The sequence below is a fragment of the Rhodnius prolixus genome, unplaced genomic scaffold (genome assembly GCF_049639745.1).
Source record: "Rhodnius prolixus isolate KJV_2025 unplaced genomic scaffold, Rpr scaffold_9, whole genome shotgun sequence".
Classification (NCBI taxonomy): Eukaryota; Metazoa; Arthropoda; class Insecta; order Hemiptera; family Reduviidae; genus Rhodnius; species Rhodnius prolixus.
In genome coordinates, this window is record NW_027411604.1 from 17,521,356 (window position 1) to 17,544,140 (window position 22,785).

Genomic DNA, 22,785 nt, shown 5'->3' on the forward strand with positions numbered 1-22,785 from the left:
TCTCACATCTAACAATGTATCTACCAGTAGAACAAGTTGGAATTCACATTTTTATTTACAACACCCTGGCTTATGTACAAAATTGTTTGGTAAATAATTGAACAAGCCAGTCTGTTTGCAGTAGCCACTATCCTAGTGTTGTTCAAGCAAACAGTTATTGTTACTCCGCCATTGTTATTGCATTGCTGCTTAAGATCTATTATTTATAATCTATCACCCATTAATTTCAACCCTTACCTAATAACAGTATTATTACCTTTCTTTTAGGTACACTGATCCGTCCAAGTTAGATTGCACTAATTAGGAAACTGAAGTGCATATATAAGTGCATTTTATAAAAGCAATTAAACTACAAGTCTTATAAACGCCATTTTTTTTTTTTTTTAGACAATTTCGAAAACTTTAGTACAAAATCTTACTTCCAATTAAAATTGGTTTACTCCTAAGCAAATCTACAGAATATAATTACAATTATAATAAAAATTAATATTTTTTTCACCCATTTTAATCATCAAAAGTTGTCAGTCTACATTTATATAGCATCAGATCTGTACAACTACACTGCACTCAAAAAAAAGTTGAATTCTCTAAGCCAAACTGACTTAGCAACCTCTGATGGTACTTGAAAATCTGAAACCGTTCAGAAATATAGGAAAGACATTCCAGCTACGTTTCAACAATATTGCCTAGCACTGCGTGTTCCAACCAAATTTTTAATATTTTTCGTTTCGTTTCCTTGTTTAATAGTTATTTATTTAACAAGTGTGGAAAGTAGTACTTTTCTTCACGCGAGGTAGGGTTTGCACGCACAAGCGAGGGAAGCTAGGCGAGTGCAAGTGCAAATTGCCGAGTGTGAGGAAAATACTTTACACTCGAGTTAAATATTATATTTTTTCTGCAACCATTTATTAACTAATAAAATTAAAAATTTCATTTTTACAGTCTACAAAAAGTAATTTATTTATTATAAACATTTATTGTCATATTACAATTATTTACATTACTTACGTATTTACATTACTTATTACATTTTCTGCTGTTTCTTTTATTGATGGAGGAGTGTTTTGTAATGGGTTCAGATGTGAGAGAGAGAGAGATGTTGGTTGTGGATGTTGACGGATAAAATAACACTTTTAGTATCGGTATAAGACTTTATGTATTTATATGACTGACTGCCAAGGACTCTATACTTTACACTACAAGAACAGAACAGACTGACTGACGTGGCTAAACGATGTGTACAACTGAAGTGTAAGACTTTGAACAGAATTACAGAATCTCCGAATCTCCGAATTGAATATATATCTCACTGAATTGAACATCTAATTGAATCTGAATATGATGATTTTAATTGAATCCTCTTTGACTTTCCTCTTGTTCTTATATACCTTCGCCGAGCCTCCCTTCTCTGTAGTGAACCCCCACAACTCATCCACTCTAGCGTAGGGGTAGTGAAACCCCACCACTCACCCACTCTAGCCAGAGAGAAAGGGACAGACCCCCTTGGCACACAGAGAAGGGAGGCTCGGCGAAGGTATATAAGAACAAGAGGAAAGTCAAAGAGGATTCAATTAAAATCATCATATTCAGATTCAATTAGATGTTCAATTCAGTGAGATATATATTCAATTCGGAGATTCGGAGATTCTGTAATTCTGTTCAAAGTCTTACACTTCAGTTGTACACATCGTTTAGCCACGTCAGTCAGTCTGTTCTGTTCTTGTAGTGTAAAGTATAGAGTCCTTGGCAGTCAGTCATATAAATACATAAAGTCATATACCGATACTAAAAGTGTTATTTTATCCGTCAACATCCACAACCAACATCTCTCTCTCTCTCTCTCTCACATCTGAACCCATTACAGTTTTCTAAACAGGAATCACTAGAATCCATTTTAAATTTCTATAAGGTAACTCTATAACCTTTTTAACTGTTATAATTAAAAATATCTAATTATTTATTAAAGTATTATTTTTATTTCTATATTCCTTTCAATTTTTATTTTATTTTTTAATATTCGTTTTTTAATTATTTAGGTACGTTAAATAAGCTTATTAAAGTTTTACAGAAAATATTTATGTTAATAACTAAACTTCTTATATCAAGGAAGCACAATAAAGTTTTTCCACTCACTAGTGAGGAAAGTGACACTAATGGGAATTTTTCCCCACTAGTGAGGTAAAGTTGGGCATTACACAGCTGATTTTAATTGAGTAATGAGAACATTCCTACATGGTTGCAGAAAAAAGATTTTTTTATTCATGCTACTCTTTCATGTATCGCTTTTTTCTTACTCTTTCTTCTCAAAACAGGAAGTATTGCTATCGTGAAAGAATTTAGAAGTATTTATTGTCAGGTCCTCCATTTATGATGTTACTTTTACATTCGTCAATAATCTTAAACATAATTATATTAACATTTTTTGTTATTTTATTTTTACAGGAAGGTGCGGAAGTGTTAAAAATCGCCGGTAGTGCCTGTTTCCGGTAGTTTTTCATTACTCTTTATTTAATGAATTTCTTTTAATCTGTGCGCATCAAAAAAAAAAATATATGTATACAGGGTGAACCAGTAAGTATTGTCCATAGGCCTACTGTGTAGTACATCTAAAGTGGAGTTCAATGACGTATTGGCCAACTTCATATTTTATACTGTTTTAAACAAGTACTTAAGCAAAAATTCATATAGTTTGTGTTTACTCCAAATTACAATTTCACACATAACTGCAATGTTGAAAAAGATAAGAATGTGAATAAACCTTAACAACCTTTTTTTTAAGTGCAATTTGTAACCTTTGACTTCCTTATTTTAAGACAATCTACTTTGAAATTGCCTACTGGTCCATCTAAAAGTGTTTTCAATGAATTAAACAACTTGATAAACTAACACTGTTGAGTGCTCGTGAACACGTTTTCTTGCAAAACAAACGTAATTTCTCATACGAAGATAAAAGGAATCCTGGAAAATGATATACCATTTGAAAGCCCATTAAACAAGGAAACTTTACTAAAAAGTGCCAGCACCTAGGTCTGATAATAATCCCCATAAGGGCCTAATGAGTTTTCTTCAAAATTTCGATTACTTTTATTTTCCCAGTTTCCGGTGGAAGATTGAGGCTGTTTGGAGAATAACTTATGCTTTGAAATGTTATCAATTTTTAGAAAATTTATCTGTCTCTCTAATCGTGTCATCAGAATCGAATTCGGACTAAAACTTTCTGAGTAATAACATTTTTATTGGGGAAAAAGTAATGATTTTAGAAAAAAAAAAATTAAAGTGACATCACTCAAGAACAGTAGATAATATGAAGTTGGCCAATACATCATTGAACTCCACTTTAGATGTACTACACACAGTAGGCCTACGGACAATACTTACTGGTTCACCCTGTATATATGTCCCTGTGATTTTCAAAATTCCGTTACAAGACAGATACAATGTCTTTTACGTAAAAATCGTTTAAATTGTGTCCAGTGTCCTGTGAACTTGAAGATATCATTGGCTATGTACCTGCAACTTCATATCCCACATCCTACATCAATCAAAGGTAAGATAAAGGAGTTTATTTATTGGTCCATATTTATGACGAAACTCTACTATTTCTTATTACGGCGGGGATAGCACTCTTTTCTCACAGATTTATCGTCAAAGGTTTTTAGTGATCCGCGGGGAAAATATCTACTGAAATGTGGTCCGCAATTTTAGAAATATCGAAAAGCATTAATTTAAATAAATAATTACCAGTATTAATCAAAATAATTCCAATCCTTTATTTTAATATATTTAAACTTAGTGTGTATGAATGTAAATGCAGAAATTTATAAGCACTAACCCAAATATTTAAATGCAATTAATATAAATATTTTTATACTTCAAAAAATGACGCTCTTCATTTCGTTTAATACAAACGGAAGTATAAATATTTAAACATTTTTGTGGCCACAATTAGCATCCTTCTTCTGGACTTCGTAGTCCAAGCAGAGCAGTCATTTTCCGCAAGTTTACTTTGCATTTGCTTTTTTTTAGCATTTATATTATTTTAAACTGCCTACTGTATCTTGGGTAATTTATTTTAAACAATTTTGGGGATGTTTTGGTGTAAAAGATGTTTAAGTATAAACAAATACTTCCGTTTCGTATTTAACGCTGTTTCTAGTTTTCTGTATTTGTCAATGTTATTGGACTCAGTTGCTGTTCGTAGATTTTGATCTACAATTTACATCTTTTTACTCTGGATTCATGTAAAACAGTTGCCCTTAAATTGGGATCTTGTTTTCTTCAGAGGCCCATAGCTGAATTCGGTGATCGCAAAATAATTTGGAGATGTTAGGAGTGCTTGAGGGTGTCATAGAAATTCCTTTAAATTTTTAGTTGCATTTATCTGCTTAATTGAAAAAAATGTTTTTAGATTTTATTGCTTTAATTAATGTAATTGATTCGTTTTACTAATTAAATTATTATATTAATAAAAAGTAATTGCTTACAGTTATAAATCCAAATAATTGGTTATCTCCATTTATTATTTATTAAGTCTCTTTTATTTTTTAAACTATTACTACTACGAGTATAGCATTCCTTTTCTAAGCTTAAGATGTCCTAAACTTTAGATGCTATTCTTGGTAGTCGAACGTGGGCGATTTCTCTCAATTTTGGAGTACACTCACGACTACTCGTAGATCAATTTTCATGTTTCCGTCCAATAAGGGCATCAACATAATATAACCTGCGGATGGATTTTAGAAATAGGGAGATCTGCATCTTTTCGAACAGCCAGACTGCGCTGAAGGCCATTGTTTCCTTCAGAATTACCTCTTCCCTGGTCTTGGAATGTAGAAAGGCCCTAGAACTACTGGCTCGGCACAATAAAGTTCGGTTGGAATGGGTGCCGGGTCATGTGGGGATTGAAGGGAATGAGACAGCTGATCTTCTGGCCAGGAATGGAGCTAGTACTCCTTTCATCTCCGCGTAGCCGGTCCTGGGGATCACCAAGGGTTCGGCTCGTTGCGGCTCTTAGAAATTGGATTCGGAGGGAGCACGAGAAGAGCTGGGTAATGTGACCTCGGGTTAAACCCAGCAAGACTATAATGCCTTGGCTAGGAATCAGATTACTCTGATCACAGGCCTATTCACAGGGCATGATAGGTTCAGGAAACATCTGTACAAGGGCGGGGCTTATTAGCTCAGAACCGCTGTGCAGACTGTGTCTGGAAGAGGAGAAGACGGCCTCTCACCTGTTGTTCGATTGTGTTGCAATCGAGCGGTTGCGCTATGAAACCTTTGGAACGTTGAGACCAAAGAAGATAGTAGCGCAAAAAGAACTAGTAGGAAACTAGACTCAAAAGGGGAAGGCACAATAAGCCTCTAGTGGCTGCGGTGCCGTGGGGCATAGGTCCCGTCCCGTTTTCCAATCTTAATCTTAATCTTAGATCAATTTCCCGACTACAAACTCAACTAGCCACTAGATCGAATAATAGTATCTTTGATTTTAACCGTAGTAGCACGTTGATTGTATCCCTGATCCATTTCGGATTCCCATCCATTATCAGATAATATTCTTTCAAGAATATCGGAGTGGAGACTACCAAAATAATCATCAAAACGGGGCCATGGGGAGAAAACGGATCAACAACCACTGATGTAAAGAATTATTAGCTCCTTCCTGTCGAGTTCATGTTTTTGGAATAATTGCTAAAACCTCACCTCGTTACTTTTTTAAAATTACATTTTACTTTTATATATTTATTACACATTTATTAAATATAAATTAATGAGTACAAATTTAATAAAATATCGATTTGAAAAACCTGAATTTGCGTTACAAATCGCAACCTTGATCGAGTGTACCTGCCTAAGTAATTCTAGGTACTGTTAAAGAGAAAGGTTCGCTACAATAACGTAAAGCAACTTTAAATTATAAAAATTACTTGCCCTTGTTTGCTTTAATAGTTTCTTTTAATTTTAACCTTTCTAGAACTATTTTAGTTTTAATTAATACAAAAAGTTTTAGTTAAATTCTTCAATATTAAAAAAAAAATTATTAAATTAGAAATAATGGAACAATATTTATACAATAACCATATGAAATTTTATCTATTAGCTTGTAAAGATTTTCTAGAGGCACTTTATAGAATAAATGCGCATGTGCAGGAGTGCATTTAGAGATCCTGTGACGCATTGATTGAGATATTTAGGTTGCAGTAACCGTAAAAATTAATTCCACTCTAGTTTGCAACAAAATTTTACTTTATACCAGGATTTCTTTAAAAGTATGATGATTTTTTTTTTTTTTGAAGAAAAGGAATATGAAATATTATCCTGAATCCTTAAAGTAGCCTGTTGAAGTGTGACATACGAGGTGTGGCTATTAAATAACGAGACTATTGCTGTAAAACATTTTATTTTAAATTTATACATATTTAGTTATTATCACCTTCAATATACACCCCTCCCCTATCCCTACAACGCTCCATGCGAATTTACCATTGTTCGAAACAGTACTGGAAGCCTTTTTCTGTGAGCTCCTGCATGTTGCCTGCCGCTTTTTCTTTCACAGCTTCAACGGACCGAAATCGTGTCCCTTTTAATGCAGATTTGACTTTGGGGGAACAGATAAAAGTCACACGGGGGCCAGGTCAGGCGAATAAGGCGGATGGGCCTAAAACTGGGATGTTGTACTTGGCTAGAATACGTCTTGACAGACAATGCAGTGTGAGCCAGGCGCGTTGTCTTGATGGAGAACCCCGTGACTTGTTCTTCACACAAATCGGGTCGTTTTTTTTCCTTACTCTTTCACGGAGTTGAGCAAGCACCTCACGGTAGTAATGTTGATTATAATTACAATCGATATTTTCATCCATTTTGGACGTGGAAGGGCGACCCGAGCGGTCATCATCTCCGGCTTCTTCTCGGCCGATCTTGGAAACGCTTGAACCACTCAAAAACTCGCGCACGTGATTAACATTCATCGCCACATAAACTTCTTTTAATAAAAGATAAGTTTCAGTAGCGGTTTTACCAAGTTTCATGTGAAATTTCACGACAATTCGTTGCTCTACTACATGTGTAGGTATCATGTTTTCGGCAAAAAGAAACTAACACCTCTTACACAAACGACGGTTCCGGGTCAGACAGATTTCTCTACAAACACACGTGAGACACTGCAATCGAAAGAGAAGGCTTTACGCTGCACAGCTGTCGATCGTTTGGATTTGGCGCATGCATAGTTCTTCTGTAGCAGCATCAGTCTCGTTATTTAATAGCCACACCTCGTATAGCAATTGTTGTAAACAAGGGAATTGATTTAGAATTGTCTTTAGAATTACCTTCTTCTTATTGCAATAAAAATTTACTATACGAAGTTTTTAATAAAGTTCAGAAATGGCTCTTTAAATATTTATTCTAAAATCGTAAAAAAAAAAAAGTCAAAATTTAAAACTAGTTAAAATGGTTCTTAATTATGACGTATACAACAATGTGTGTACAATAAATACGGTAAAAATATTGTTTTTCTTTCGGTTTAGTGTATAGCGCATAATTATCTGTTATATAACATATGAAAATAACGTTCAAGGTCATATTATTTCTTAGTTAAAGAACAAATAAAAAAATACGTCATAATTTTCCGCATCTTCAGGCATGCGCAAAAGAATATGGTTGTAATTTCTTATTAATAACTGCTAGCAGTAGTATTTATGTAATACATTTGTCTGTTTGAAAATTACCAATAAAACAAAAAAAATGTAATAAAAATAAAACAATAAAAATACACAGTTGAATAAATTTGTTGATGGAAGATATTCCAAGGTTGGTAACATGTTGGGTCCAGAGTTCTCGATAATAATCGCTGATTTTTATCCTTTGTTGCATGTCTTTATTTAAGGGGTTATAGGCAGTCAGAGGCGCCAAAAAAATCATTTTTTCAATTTTTTTGGGGGGGAAAAACGTGTTTACTTTTTTATTCGGGAACTTTTGCGTCATATCAGTCCATGTTTAAAGAACTTATTGTGATTTTTTCAAATTAATAATACGAGGGTCGTTTGAAAAGTCCGTGCAAAGTCAGAGAGATAGCACCACTGGCGCTTATCGAGGTTATGTTTAGTTAGTTGCATCTCTTGGAAGAACACACACCAAGTTTCAGCCAGATCGGTCTATTTCTTTGTGTTTGGCATTCGTTTGAATCGAGGAAGTCGAGTGATTTTCAAAAAATGGACGAAAAAGAATTTCGTGTGTTGATTAAACACTACTTTATGAAAGGCAAAACGCCTCTGGAGACTAAAGAGAAGCTTGATAAACATTATGGTGACTCTGCACCTTCGATTAGAATAGTTTATAAGTGGTTTCAAAATTTTCGGAGTGGCCATATGGGCACAAGTGACGCTGAACGTTCTGGACGCCCTGTTGAGGTTACTACTCCAGAAATCATTGATAAAATCCATGATATGGTGATGGATGACAGAAGAGTGAAGGTGCGTGAGATTGCTAGTGCTGTGGGCATCTCGAATGAACGGGTACATAATATTTTGCATCAACATTTGGACATGACAAAGCTATTATTATGTCGCGATTGCTCACGCTTGACCAAAAACGAAATCGTGTGAAGTGTTGCAAGGACGGTTTGCAGCTCTTCCAGAAGAATCCGCAGGACTTTAAGCGTCGTTTCGTCACTGTGGATGAAACATGGATACATCACTAGACTCCTGAGACCAACGAACAATCTAAACAATGGGTTACCAAGGGGGAATCTGCGCCAAAAAAAGGCGAAGACCGTTCCTTCGGCCGGAAAGATTATGGCGACTGTCTTTAGGGATTCGCAAGGAATAATCCTCATCGACTATCTGGAAAAGGGTAAAACTATTACAGGTGCATATTATTCATCGTTATTGGACCGTTTGAAAACCGAGCTGCAAGAAAAACGCCCACGATTGGCCCACAAAAAAGTCCTTTTCCATCACGACAACGCACCAGCTCACACCTCAGCAGTTGTGGTCGCAAAATTAATGGAAATAGGGTTCCAACTCGTTTCACATCCCCCCTATTCTCCAGACTTGGCTCCCTCGGACTACTATTTGTTCCCCAATATGAAGAAATGGCTGGCGGGAAAAAGATTTTATTCAAACGAGAAGGTGATTGCAGAAACGAATGGCTATTTTTCAGACTTGGACAAATCCTATTATTCGGAAGGGATCAACAAACTAGAGCAGCGTTGGACGAAGTGTATAAGCCTAAAAGGAGACTATGTTGAAAAATAAAAAAGGTTTACCCCCCAAAATTAAGTAGTTTTTATTTTTGCACGGACTTTTCAAACGACCCTCGTAATTGTACTAATGGCGAATATTTTAATGCAACACGTCAAAAAAATGCAACCCTCTCGTGGACATGATATCTTGAGACTGGGTCATCTGAAATCAAAATTTCGAAAAGATTTCGTTAGTAGATGACTTTATCTCGTACTTGACCGAAGGATTTAGAAAAAAAATTGTATTTTTAATTTTTGGGACAACTTTAAAGTTTGATTCACGATTTTCACTAAAAAAAAATTGACCATTTTATGTTTGTAAAACAAGTTCTATTCATTGAAAAAAAAAAAAATCCTTCGTCCAAGTACGACTTTAATATGTGTAAAAGAAATATGTAAAATTTCAAAAAGATTGGTGCAGTATATTTTGAGATATCGTGTCCACCGACTTTGAAAACGTAGTTTTGAGAAAAATGCGTTTAAAGGTTTGCGAATAAAACCTGGATAATCTTTTTTTCAACTTACACAGTGTCATCGATTCCAGGCCCATAAAATAAGTCCTCCATGTCTTCCAAAATGTCCAAGTTTTCCGATTTCTGCTGTCTGCGTAGGATTCTTGCCTCCCCCGTAGCAAGTTGAGCTCTGTGCTCAGCGATGGTAATTCGAACGGTCGGGGCTTGTAAACACTTCCACTCTTACAATTTTGCTCGGATCGACTTGAAATTTTAGGACAACATTCCTGAGGTACTTTAATATAAAAAAATAAAAAATAAATCGATTTTTTCAAATTTCTGACTGCCTATAACCCCTTAATATCCCTGACCGGTTGCAGTCTACGATTGTCTCGTACAATCATTCATCAGAACTCTTGATTAATCAGTCTGATGTAGAGAAGTTCACTTTATGTTTCCATCACGGACTGGACCCAGTCAGCTCTTTAAAATTTTGTTCTTTGCGTTAGTTGCAATCAGTTTAGCTAAATTAGGTAGTGATCAACAACCATTATATTATAACACTTCTCTTTAAGATGTATGGATTAATTTTTGTTCACATTCATAACCTATGCTAAAGCGATTAATGAAAGCTGATCAATGAAGCCGAAAAATAAACGCTTCAGATGCGGTTAAAGATATTTTAAGATTAGATTATCAAAATAAAGCTAAATAGAGCATTGCTCTCATCATTCTCTTTCTACATTCTGTTGACATGATTTTCTCTTGCTGCAGTTTCCCTTACGACTTTTCTCTTGTTGCAGTCTTTAGTCATGAACTTCACTTGATGCAGTCTACTGTTACGACTTTCTCTTGTTGCAGTCTTTAGTCAGGATCTTCTTTGTTGCTGTCTGTTATTACGTCTTTATCTTGCTGCAGTCTTTAGTCACGAAATTCACTTGATGCAGTCTACTGTTACGACTTACTCTTATTGCAGTCATTAGTCAGGATCTTCTTTGCTGTTGTCTGGTATTACGTCTTTATCTTGCTGCAGTCTTTAGTCACGAAATTCACTTGATGCAGTGTGCTGTTACGACTTTCTATTGCTGCAGTCTTTAGTCATGACCTTCATTTACTACAGTCCGCTGTTACAACTTTCTCTTGTTGCAGTCTTTATTCATGACCTTTATTTACTGCAATCTGCTGTTACGACTTTCTATTGCTGCAGTCTTTAATCATGACCGTCATTTACTGCAGTCTGCTATTACGTCATTTCTTGTTGCAGACTTTAGTCAGGATCTTCTTTATTGCTCTCTGCTTTTACGTCTTTATCTTGCTGCAGTCTTTAGTCACGAAATTCACTTGATGCAGTGTGCTGTTACGACTTTCTATTGCTGCAATCTTTAGTCATGACCTTCATTTACTACAGTCCGCTGTTACAACTTTCTCTTGTTGCAGTCTTTATTCATGACCTTCATTTACTGCAATCTGCTGTTACGACTTTCTATTGCTGCAGTCTTTATCTTGCTGCAGTCTTTAGTCACGAAATTCACTTGATGCAGTGTGCTGTTACGACTTTCTATTGCTGCAGTCTTTATCTTGCTGCAGTCTTTAGTCACGAAATTCACTTGATGCAGTGTGCTGTTACGACTTTCTATTGCTGCAATCTTTAGTCATGACCTTCACTTACTACAGTCCGCTGTTACAACTTTCTCTTGTTGCAGTCTTTAATCATGACCGTCATTTACTGCAGTCTGCTATTACGTCATTTCTTGTTGCAGACTTTAGTCAGGATCTTCTTTATTGCTCTCGGCTTTTACGTCTTTATCTTGCTGCAGTCTTTAGTCACGAACTTCACTTGCTGCAGTTTGAACATTCTGCGATATTATAAGTTATGCTACACCCTCTTGCACGAGATTACACCTTCTTTTATTAATAGAGTATGATTGTGTAAATAACAAAAATAATTTTTTTTTAAATTAAATTAACTGTAATTTTTAATATTTGAATATATTTTAAAACGAAAATATTTGCTCCCATGATGGTAGAACATTCATGGAACAATTAAAAAACAAACAGACAAAATTAAAGATAAAAAGCACGAGTACGCCCTCTTTGTGATAAACAAAGAGAGAGATAAAAGATTTAACTCATTACATCATCTCAGCCGCAACCATACTCAATTATCATTTTGTTTTTTCTGACCCATTTAAAATGATAGGAGAACGTCATTTACTGGTCATTTGAACTTGTTAGTAAATTGCATTTTTTTGTTTTTTAATTTCTCTACTGCAGTCAGGGACAATTTGTGTGCATGAATCATGAATTGATTTTATTAACGTATGTATTGCATGCAAAAATAATTGTTATTAAGCAAAGATGGGATGAGGGTGCCCGCCAAGTCGAATAATTTCAACACGACAATACGTATATCAATTTTTTGTAATAAAAATTCTTAACGGCCTTTTGACAATACCAGGGGATGGACACTCTTTTGGGGATTTTAGTGATAGTTCTTTTTGCCCCTTAGTTTGTGGAAGATATATTTAGAGCTTTGGTGAGCATTGTGGTATTGTACTATCTTCGTAATAACTGTTACAAACTTATGAATTTCATAAGGTATTTTCTTCGATATTTCCTTTATTTTCCTCCATTAAAATATGGCCACCGTACCTAGCTAGCCCCGCTTGCTTCATTTGGCTTAAGTGTCTGGAAAAGGAGTCCCAGATAAAAGCTTGAAGGCACCAGTTTTCCAATTCCCAAGTTCCGTTCGCTCCATGAGCCTTCCTGCCTTTATTATGGAATAATGCCACGATAGAGTACTATATTTGAATCTAAAACGGCTAAGAATCGCCTAATAAGAATCATTAGTCAAACTGGAAGGAATGGGATTATGGTACATCAATAAACAGCTTCAACCAAATATATTTATACATATAAATCCGTTTATGTATTATAAATAAATAGACTGTCAGCTTACATAACAAAATTTTTGTGTAAATATCAAAAATTAATGTCAAGCCGTTATCTAATCCTCTAGGGAATTTCATAATTACAAAAACTTTTTTATTCTATTTTTAAATAAATACAGCGATTGTGGCGCTCTTGAGCTGGGTTTCTGATAAGGCAGTATTTAAATTAAAATCAATTTGACTGTTAAGGAAATATCCACATGCATCTTTTGGTTTTAAAAAATATAAATTTACTATTTAAAGTTTCGAAATTAAGCTGATGCTGAAATTTCTACAAACAAACGAATGAAGTTTTTTTGTGAAGATTAACACGATGAAATGATCAGTCTTTGACTGGTTTAGAATTTCAAAAGAAAGTTGAACACTTTTGCCAAAATTACGCGAAATTATCTCAAATTGTAAACAGTTAATATTTGTTAACGTGGACACCTTCAGCAAATCTGGTATGAGATACTCCGTAAGAGGACAACGTTTACCTCATTCGAAACCTGCCAAGTCGTACGTAGATAGATCAATCGTTAAGTATGGTGCCGTAATGCATTATTAAGTTACATCTTTAACACATTTTTTGTCTCAGAGATCTTAAGAAAGAGATGAACGATTCTTGTGAATTACACTCTAGATTTAGATTAGATTTTAATAGCGGGACGGGGGCCCTTGCCCCAAGGCTCCGGAGCCACAAGAGGCTTATAGTGCCTTCCCCTTTGTATCTAGTAGATGAAACTTCCCCTTCTAAGGAGGTTGAGGACTTTCCCTACCAGTTCCTTCTGCGCTACAATCTCCCTTGGCCTAAAAGTTCCCAAAGATATCGTAGTGCAGTCTCACGATTGCAAAGCAATCGAATAACAGGTGAGAGGCCGCCTCTTTCTGGCACAATCTGCACAAGGTTCCGAGCTAATAAGTCCCTACCTTGTACAGGTGCTTCCTGAACCTACTATACCCTGTGAATAGGCGTATGATCAGAGTAATCTGATTTCTACCCAAGCACAGCCAAGGCATACACACTCCCCAGGACACACACTCAGTTCTTTTCATGCTCTCTCCAGATCCAGTCTCTGAGCGCCGCACAAACTGCACCCTTGGTGATCCCCAGGACTGGTTCGGGGCCAATGAAGGGAGTACTAGCTCCATTCCTGGCCAACTGATCAGCTATTTCATTCCCCTTAATCCCAACATGGCCCGGCACCCATTCCAGTCGAACTTTATTGTTCCGGGCCAGTTGTTCCAGGATCTTTTTACATTCCCAAACCATGTGAGAAGACGTGGTTCTGAAGGAAGTAAGGGCCTTCAGTGCAGCTTGACTGTCCGAAAAAAAATGCAAATCTCCCTATTTATAAGATTTATTCGAAGATTTTCTTCAGCGCAAGTTTTAATAACAAAGATCTCGGCCTGAAAGACGGTGGCATATCTCCCAAGAGCTCTCTCAATTAGTATCTCGGGTTTAACCCCATACACTCCAGCTACGGTCCCACAGGCCATCTTGGAGCCATCCGTAAACCACATGACTTCTTTCCGTCACTGTTCTGTCCAGTTTACCCTACATTCAGTCCTCGATCTGAGGATCACCTGAAATGAAGCCCCAAAAATTACACTCTTGAAGCACTACGGTACAGTTTCCGGTAAGACGGATTGGCTTATATGGAAAAATAGAATTAATTCATATAATTCTCATATTTACTTAATCCGAACAGGAGCTGGACATTCGCCATGAACTATAGGATCTTTTTTCTTTGTTTTCCCAATAAATATAATTCATTTCCTTATCAATACAAATATATTATCTTAAAGGCAACAGCCTTGCTATAAGCTCCATAAAACTTTAGCTGTCCCCTTTAGCGCAGAAGATAGCGACGCCCATGTTACTTCTTTACTGTCCCAGATGTCTGTCTTTCATTTAACTTTAGCTACTGAGGTCTGAAATTTTATTTAATGATCTGTACATTAAAAATTATATTATATTAATATATATATTATATATATTATATTATATATTATATTAATTTTTAAAAATTATGAATGATGAAGCTAAATCATTTTTAATTTCCTCATGAAGAGGACGTAGAGTAAATTTCAAAGAACTAAAAAGGTTTTCCCGAATAATATTTTACGCTGATAAAAAGTTGCTTTTTAAATTTCCCAAGGCCAGGTAAAGTAATTTATTAGATAAGTAGTAAGGACAATTTGAAAACCTAGGTCACACGAAAAGTTAAATGGAAATAATTGTAATAGCAATAAACTTGTACAATTGCTGTATAAATTTTATTAAGCAGTGATAAGGTTCAAACTTATTGACAATTACCTAGATGAGGTTAATTTTTTAGGCTTAATTAGTCCCATTTAGTTAAGGTAAATTAATTACTTGACTTGTTAACGAGGCAATTTTTCGAATAATGAAGGTTAAGTGAATTTCTACATCCTACATAAATTTAGTGAAAAGTGTTGTTAAGATTTATGAAGGAAATTGTCAAAGAAAAGGACATAAGTATGTAGTAACATAGGAGTTTGGTACTGAGCAAAAAGTTATCTACGAGTACGCCTGCCATTGGCGTGTCTTGAAAAGGTATAGCAGCTGAGGACAGTTAACGTGGATATTATCCCTTAGATTAAAAAAAAAATATTTAGATTTTAAAAGCGGGACGGGACCCATGTCCCTTATCCATAAATTCGTATCAATAAATAATCCATAAAAGTTATGAGCCGTTTTCAAGAAAATCGAGAACAAATGAAAGCCAAGAAGTGAGTCCGGCATGTTGCATTTTCTGCTAACTCATTTTCATAAACATTTTAAATATTATTCAAGTTAGTATTTTATAGAAATAATTGTATGTCAATTCAATATAGTTTAATCCAATTTTAGTACAGTTTTGCTTTATTGACTACTTGGACGACGCTCCAAATTGCCCATAGAACTTAAACGCTTAATATACAACACTATCCTCAAACCTATGTGGACTTACGGACTAGAGTTATGGGGTTCAGCCAAACCTACAAACATACGGACTGAACAGACATTTCAGTCAAAACTACTGCCGACAGATAGCTGACGCACTTTCTACGGTGACTAACCTTACTCTTCACAACGACCTCAACATTCCCTTCATAGACCAACTCGCTAAGACGAAATACCAAAAATTCCATACTACTCTCTCGACTAGCTCTAATCCTCTTGTACTGTCTCTCGCCTTCTCTGACATCCCTAATACTCCTCGTCGACTGAATCGCCAGTGGCTCCGCGACTTCCTTACAGTCTGAAGAACTAAATCTCTCCTTTCTCCTCCTCCTATTCTCCTCTCTCCTATAGAGAGTGCTATCGCTGGGTAGCTTCTCTCCTCCTGCTCTTCCCGCACCAGTTCATCTCATTCTCCTCCTATTTACTTATTGTATATATTTACACAGATTGTAAATTACAAAATAAATAAAAAAAAAGTACAGTTTCGCTGAGTGCATTAGCGTTTGAGTTGGATGATGACCAGAAATCGATTTCTAAAACATCGTTTCAATACAAAGAAGGATATAGATTGCTTTAAATTGGGATTGGATCTTTTATGTGAACAAATCCTGCATTCCTCCAATCAGCTGGACATTATTTGTTGCTCTTTCCTCAATACTGAGGATTTCCACAACCTAATATTTCTTTCCGATTTCAGCTTCCAACTGGATCTATCCCAGATATCCTCTTCCCTCAGTAAACGTGAAGGCTTTCTCAGACGCCATCTGCCCACTTTTCCTCTGGGTCTGCCCTTTACTTTTTCTTCCTAGTCTAGGATCTATTAAGCGATTCTTCCATCGACCATTTTCTTTTTATTTGGCCGCACTAGTCCGTTTCTTTTCCTCCACCTTCTGTGGCACATTCTTTCTTATTTCTTCGTTTCTTACTCTTTCAAGCCTTGATATTCGTGCTGCTCTTCTCCAGTAATCCATCTTGGTGGCTAGAAGTCTTATTCAAGTTCCAACTCTCACAGGCATACGAGGTGTAGCTATTAAATACCATGACTGATGCTGCTACAGAAGAGCTATGCATGCGCCAAATCCTAACGACCGACAGCTGTGCAGCGTAAAGCCTTCTCTTTCGATTGCAGCGCCTCATGTGATTGCAGAGAAATCTGTCTGACCGGAACCGTCGTTTGTGTAAGAGGTGTTAGTTTCGTTTAGCAACGAATTGTCGTGAAATTTCACATGAAACTTGGTAAAACCGCTACTGAAACTTATCTTTTATTAAAAGAAGTTTATGGCGATGAATGTTTATCACGTACGCGAGTTTTTGAATGGTTCAAGCGTTTCCAAGATCGGCCGAGAAGACGACGGAGATGATGACCGCCCAGGTCGCCTTTCCACATCCAAAACGGATGAAAATATCGATTGTAACAACGCGCCGGCTCACACTGCATTGTCTGTCAAGAAGACGTTTCTAGCCAAGTACAACATGCCAGTTTTAAGCCATCCGCCTTATTCGCCTGACCTGGCCCCATGTGACTTTTATCAGTTCCCCAAAATCAGATCTGCATTGAAAGGAATACGATTTCAGTCCGTTGAAGCTGGGAAAGAAAAAGCGGCACGCGACATGCAGGAGCTCACAGAAAAAGACTTCCAGCACTGTTTCGAACAACGGTAAATTCGCATGGAGCGTTGTAGGGATAGGGGAGGAGTGTATATTGAAGGTGATAGCCACACCTCGTAATAATAGTATTATTTACTACGATATATTATAGAATATTGTTCATAGTTTTTGATAACTAAATCATTGATTCCAAGGGAAGAAAAATAATTGCTATTCAAGTTATAAAGTTCTATCTGAGGAATAGTTCAGTTTGTTGTGCTCTAGATCTAATAAAGAGCTGGAGACCCTAAATCTCTTCTTACATTTTTCCTGTTCAACCTTGGTTTATCGCAAGTTCTTTATTCCTAAGATCACATCAGCGGAACGGCACCGCAGCCAAAAGAGGCTTATTGTGCCTTCCCCTTTAAGTCTAGAAGATGAAACCTTCCCTTCTAAGAAGGTTGAGGGCTTTCTCTACCAGTTCCTTCTGCGCTACAATCTCTCCCTTGGCCTCAAAGTTCCCAAAGATATCGTGGCGCAGTCTCTCGATTGCATATTAATCTTAATTAACATTGATTTAAAGATTGTCTAAATTTTCCGTATTACCATAAAAATGGTTCCCCTAGATTTTCTGGTAAATTTCTGGTAAACTCATTACACACACTTAGACATTATAGCTATTACTTTTATCATCTTCTAGGAGAATTTGTTTTAGAACAGTACTCGAGTATAGCATTCCCAGTTAGGTTATATTTTAGTGTAATATACGGTTTTACAAATAGTAATGTAAGTGAGAATTAAAACGTGGGTTGTTACTACGTTGAAAACAGAAGTAATGGAAATCGTTAGAGAAAACAATACTGGAAAAGAGGTCTTCATGTTATTTTTAAAGTATTTAATATTGTAGAAGTTCTGAAGTGTTTGAATGACCAGTTTGCATAATAGTTGTACGTCCATAGCTCTGAACAAGCCACTCTAAAGCGAGTATGTATAACTAGCAAAGTGGATTGTAAATTAATGTGTGGATTTTCTGCATTAAATAGTATTAAAAGTTGAATGTAGGTAAATAATGACGTAGCTGGGGGCGGCAGAGCTGAGAGATGGTTTCAGAGCGCATGTTTGACCTGGTGACCCTGGAGCTGGCTGTCGGCGGCTGCACACAAAGCAGTATTACCGTCCGCAGCTGGAGAATGGCGGTACAGTCCTTGACCCAAACACGTATCGATCCTGGCTTCCTTGCCTTCCTAGCCCAGGATCTCTATTTTTAGCCACCATGATGGCCAACCTCTTGCTCTGCACACGCCGTCCATCCACCATCCATTTCTTTTGCACTTCCAAACGTGCCATCATCCACCACCAGTACTCCTGCCTTGCACCTAATTTACAACATAGCATAGCTTTCTTCCACAATACACGTTTACACACTCTGTTCAAGTTAAAGATAGTGTCCTTCCACGGCATCCTGTTAATGCTACCTTCTTCCTCAAGAACAGGTGCAATAAAATACTATTATTGATACTAGGGGCGTGCCGCGTGGCTCTCCAATGTACTGCAGCCGTTGTGACTTATTGCACCAACCCATTTCTAAGATCTAGTATAGATCAATTCTCTCCTCTATGAAGTTCAAGGTTTTACCCAATATAAACATGCCAAAAATCTCTTGACGCAGCCTAGCGATTGCACCACTGGAAACAGTAAAGCGATTCCTATCTCTTTCTGATCCAGACTGCAGTGGCACTAGGGGTAACTGACACCAAGTGCCAGAGTCTTTATGTAGCAAACTAACAGATATTTCCTTTTCATCTGCCGCAGGTAGTACAATCATCTGTCCATAATTTAAAAGAGATATGGATACCACTTACCGTGTCATTCCCCATCCTTAAGGAACAGACATCATCAGTCTTAAACACAAGCATAGGTCATTTACGAGCTAGTTTCAGCTCTTTAACAATCTATCATTTGCTTCATCTGTTCTTCAGATTACTGAATCATTTTATTAATAATAAAGATTAATCTCTAATTTAATTAACTCGGTAATCACCAAGCATAATTTAAATAGAATCGAAGAAGCCGTTTGCTATAGAATCACAAATACGGGAGAATTGGCTCTTCCGATCAGCTGATTTTCTGCATCTTTAGACTTCCTGCATTCGCTTTCTATTAACACTACACAGGTGGCAAGCCTGTAATACTCGAGGTCATTCAATGAATATTTAGTGAAGACAATGCTTAATACAAAGAATTAAAACTTTTGAGTTAGTTGGCATCCTTGCGAAAATTGTCAGTCAACTATTCGATTAGTATTTACTACTTATATGTAAAATTTAAGTTCTTAGAGCAGGGGTGTCAAACTCAATTAAAATACGGGCCAATTGGTGCTACAGGCAAGATTCACGCAGGCCACATCACATTTACAAATCTTGTTAAATTTATATTCCAAATTGAGGATTCAGGAATATGGATGGAATAAAATAATACACTATATAATTGTATTTATAAAACGAAAATTATTCTTTTTCACCTCGAAAACTTGGCCAGAGATTTCCTTGTACAAGTTTTGCTATATCTGGATTCAATGACTGAGAACGTAAGAATATATTTTGGGAAATCCTACTTCTTTTTTGTCTTTTAAAACCCGAATCATTCTGGAATTCCACTTGGAGTGGCAGACATAAAGGCTATCAAACTTCGCCAGAACTGAGACAGCGTGTTTATACACTCCCGCAGGTCTTCAGGTAAGGCACTGGGCCACGTTTATACTCGTCTTCAGTAGCTAAAGGGTTAACGAAGGAGGGAATTATATGTACGAGACATTGCTTCGGAGGCCGGCCAGTTTGACACCCCTGCCTTAGGGCAGCTATTCTGCAGGATCTTTTTAATACTGTGACACACAGAGAGAAGTGAAAATAATAAACATGTTTATGTATCAGGTCCGGTTTAGTTTATACTTTTATTTTTTTATATTTAACTTTTGAAAATCTTCAAGGTCATCCGAACGACGTTCTTGATTATCGTACGCTTCTTTTTTACATTCATTGAAAAGGTTACATACACTTCACACTCAATGAAGCATTGCGCTTCTTTAATTGAACTACTCGTACATTGTTAATAAAGTATAAAGTTAATAAAGTAATAAATATTCTCTGAGGTAAAATAGGTTGATTAAAGAAGTGATACAAAAGTTATTTTATTTTATATTACATTAATCTATACAAAATTTGATATGAACACATGACGCTGTCTTACAAAATATTGTCAAAGTTCTAAACTTAAAACTTATCTTTAAAATTGTTTAAATTATGGTCTTTTTTACCAGTGTGTGATGAAGAGATATTTTGGAGGAGCGTAATTTTTAGAGATGAAAGCTTACAAAATCTAATGCACTTTGCGCAACACTGTTGGAACCTACATTCCTGGCAATGATCGCTTTCCCAATGAAAATTAAGAAGAACCAGAAAACGGGGGAAATTAATTTGTAAACATTTCTCACGAAATATTTCAATAAAAAATAAATAAAGGCAAAAAATAAATGGATAAGGTAACTATTTGAAATTACTATTGGACATCTACCGGATATTTATCAACAAAACATGTCTTCCTTCAGTAATAATTACAACGTACTTCCTTCTTTTGTCTCAATTCATGAAGATTCCCAAGCAAGTACAATGTTCAGTTCACAATATATTGTCCAATGCAATAATCGTCATTAGATATTAATGCATTTGCTTGTTACAATGTACTAATGTTAGGCGTTCAAAGGATTAAAGGTCATCTCTATGGTAACCAATATTATTGTATTGAATCATTAGATTATAACCTTACTACAAGCTGGTAGGTTATTTCTGCTAGTTTTTTTATTTTTAATTTTTCTTACCTTACAATTAAGAGAAGTGCTGTAATCGCGCAGATTTTTCAATTTTGAAATTTCACTCGAAATATCCGTTTTGAAATCTCTTAAGCCAAGCGAATAGGACTGTATGTGTAACACACAAATATCGGAGAGGGGGCACATTTGAACAGTTTTAATTTCTCGCCAAATATTTAAAACATGTATGATTGGTAATTTTCTCCATATTTTGTGGTAGAACTGTTGTATAATTGACAGAGTTTCCCTTCGTTTTCATTGTTCGGTAAAGTCAGAATTGAGGAATGTTATGTTTGTAAAGGTGGAAGTAAAATTTTTGTTGCAGCTTTCGAAGTGTATTGTGAAGATTGTAGTGGACAAGGTGTAAGAATTGTTAGTCCCCATATTAACATTTGGAATCCGTATTTTAAAATCTAGTATTTACAAAAGTCTATTTGCTTGCAAAAAGTGTTGGATATTATATTTTCTTTTATGGAAGGAGAGGGGGCACATTACAAAATCACAGTTAAAATGTGCCCTACCGACCTGCAAGTTTGTGACTTTTTTTTTTGTTTAATCGCAGAGAAGGGGAAAGTGGGTCCGAACCTACATTAAGAAGCGCAACAAACCGAATATTTTGTTCAAACTTCCTAAACCCATCACACTTAGGGTACAACATCCCGAACTGAGTCATTCTTAAGTTTTGAACTAGATTTCAGTGGTTTAAAAGAGAAAGTAATGTAGTAGTGAGAGAAATAACTGATAGAAGGTAGATTCAGTGTAAAGTAATATCATTTCTTTCTATTTTATATTGTGTTCAAAGCTACCCCACCAGTGAGGCAGATATTAACATTTGACATAAAATTTTTAAATTAATAAAATACAGATATGTACGTAAAGTACCAACTGTTTATTGATATAGATCTGTTAAGAAGACTTGAAAGTTGTAGAAAACAAAATAAAAAGGTTCAATAATACGATTCTGAGCACTCTGTAACAGAAAGTGTAAATTCTGTTCAAATGTGTCCCCCTCTCGCTTACTTGTGTCCATGGTCCTAAAATTAAAATAATATTGCAGAAAGTTGAGCTTTGCTGAATCGATTAGATAGAGCCAGAATTAGATTATGATTTAAATCGATTATCCGGAAGTACCGCCCATTACTGGAATATTTTTAATTATTAATATTAAACGATTCCAACGATTTCTTTTAAACTTTGTGTACTTTTTGTATAGATATAGATAAAAAACTGTTATTTCTAACAGCGAAGACGCCTACACCCAGAAGCGGAAAACGCGAGAGTTTTAGAGAGGGTTAATCTCTAGTGCCATTAGTGCGTAAGCCCCACCACCTCGTCAAGGTTGGACATCAAGTGGGGTCAAGGCCTGAAGGGCCAGGGCCATAAAGAGGGCAAACAAAAGACACCGGGATAACCCTGCAGTTGAAGATGGAGAAAAACTGATGCTAAAGAGAAGTGTAATGTAATGGATACAGGACGGCGGTTGTTGCTCCTTCTTCTGGCCGATGAACGAGATGCACTGTAGCCTGGAAAGAAGAGAAATGAAAACACAATGAAGGTTACAAGATGCGAGGCTACAGAAGTTTGGCGGCAACAAAAACGCGGGAAAAGCATGGCGGGAAATTTAAAAAGAGGGGCGCCAAGAAAAGATGAGTTCGATTGAACACAAGGGTTATTCAATAATGGAACATACAAACATCGCTACATCAAAAAATGCATTTTTAAATGAACACAATTTTTTGTTTATT

At 36.1% G+C, this 22,785-nt stretch overlaps 1 long non-coding RNA gene across 1 annotated transcript in view; it reads left to right on the forward strand.

Annotated features, from left to right (window-relative positions):
- The first annotated feature begins 2,052 nt into the window (after positions 1-2,052).
- The window catches only part of LOC141454345 (uncharacterized), a 56,492-nt gene continuing 35,759 nt past the window's right edge, over positions 2,053-22,785 (forward strand). Inside the window, exons 1-2 of the long non-coding RNA XR_012458641.1 lie at positions 2,053-2,486; positions 3,475-3,547. This is a non-coding gene — a long non-coding RNA (uncharacterized lncRNA). The remainder of the gene's footprint in view (positions 2,487-3,474; positions 3,548-22,785) is intronic.